The sequence below is a fragment of the Macrobrachium nipponense genome, chromosome 43 (assembly GCF_015104395.2).
Source record: "Macrobrachium nipponense isolate FS-2020 chromosome 43, ASM1510439v2, whole genome shotgun sequence".
NCBI lineage: Eukaryota > Metazoa > Arthropoda > Malacostraca > Decapoda > Palaemonidae > Macrobrachium > Macrobrachium nipponense.
The window spans coordinates 28,512,890-28,515,054 of NC_061104.1; positions in this window are offsets into that span (position 1 = coordinate 28,512,890).

Sequence of the window (2,165 nt, forward strand, 5' to 3'; positions counted from 1 at the left end):
CTCGATGTATGTATAAGAATCACAGTAATGTGATATGACTCATATATATATATATATATATATATATATATATATATATATATATATATATATATATATATATATATATATATATATATAGGAACTGATAAGTCAGCAATTATGTATTGCATCAAAATCACCAACACGGTGCAAAAGAATCAGTTAGTAACGGGAACGTAATATAATATATGTAATTTAACCAAAGGTAACACATGTACTTTAGTCGACGCTACATCATCGCCCAAATATTTTCTCGAGTCCCACTCGCTTCTCCGCACTTCTCACTGTAGGGTTAGAATCGGAGTACTAAATATATTGTCTCTTGTGTAAATAATGCTCTCAGAAACAGGCAAGGTCAAATGACGGGTCCTTTTTGGCCCCTTAGAGTAGCGGCAGACCGATGCCATGGGCACACGCACAAGCACGTCGTCACCTCAGTCCCTCCAAAAGTAGGTTTAGCGTAACAATAGTCGTGTAAACAAAGAATGAACTTGTATGTGATAGTCCGTAGATTTTAAGGCAGCACTTGGAATGCTAACACAAGCTGGCCATTGGCGATCCTGCTGGATGTCTTCCTCAACTACAGTTTTTTGTAAAGTTCTAATAATTATTTAATAAATGATAACAGTTCTATGTGGCGTATTAAATTCGACCTTACTGCTCGTACTTTTGTTTCCCTATCCGATGACAGTGTTGTCATAAAATACAGGAACTTCAGTTTTTTCAAAAGTGATTTTGTTTATGTAGGCTAAAATAAATAAATAAATAAAATAAAAGACGGAGAGGGGTTCCTTAATGTACCAAGCAAGTGTAGATAAAAGGATTTTTCGCAAAAGTCTAAGGAGAACACACGCCCGGTGTAGAATTACCAGTCATTATATATATATAATATATATATATATATATATATATATATATATATATATATATATATATAATCTATATATATATTATATATATATATATATATAATTTCAAGTAAGGGAAGAAAGAACACAGACAAGTGACAGTGAAAATCCTATCCAAATGTTTGTTTGTGAATGTGGAAACTTAATATAAACGACGGTAGTAGTGCATCATCTTGTGTCGGTCTTTCAGCAGTTGCCCAATGCGCATGAGTGCGTACAAGCACGTCATCTTAGTTTCCGTAGGTACTAGGTGAATTGCCGTCTTTTAAACAAAAATGTCAGTGAGCGACCGTAGATTTATTGCGGTACTCTCTTCCGTAAATAGAGCTAAAGGCTGAATGTTTCGCCACCAGCACATTTTCTGACATCAAACTTGACAAAAAGTAGCCAATACCTTCCCTAAAGAGGAAGATGCACGTGGTTTTATACCGCCTTTAGTGTTCAGATTCATAAATGCAATGGACAAACGACGGGACTTTCAAAGTTAAAGTACTGTCACGGAACGCAATGTTCTGCAAAGGATTTCAATGAAAGCAGAAATAAACAATAACTATCCATACTTAAAACGATGGAATTATTCACACTTTTCAATAAAAAACAAAAATCATAAACTTTTGAATTCCTTTTCACCGGGATCTTGAAAATGTAGTTACAGAGGAATGAATTCCTTCTCAATACACAATGACACTCTCTTAAACATTACAGTCATTAGGGAATAAAATAAAATAAAAATTCCTCCTCAAAATAAGGTTAGAAATTTAAAAGTTACATCGGACAAAATGCCTTCACATCACTAATGCCAAAATGGAATACAATCACGGAACAACAGAAGGAAACATTCCTTTCTATAACATTAGAAGAACGAAATTCATACGATACTATGTTTTCAAACTGCTTATCAGTAAAGTTGTTCCCAATGCTCAGTAAAACTGTTAACTAGGGAATCACAATGAGTGATGAACCAAAGATTATTGGCGTCACAACCACGAAGGACACCGAAACCTACAAATCAAAAGGAACATTTTCACTTCACGTTGGAATCTGAGCTGTGCCTGAACTACCATATGAGAATGGAGCAAGCAGCCAAAACGGGACCTGACTGACGGACGGACAGCCATCTTTTTTTATTATTATTATTTGCTTCAGTTGCCGTTTTGTTAAAAGATCATTTTTGCCATAATAAAAAAATTTTCGGGTTATCTCTTAGGCAACCAACGCCCCCTATGGTTTTTTTTT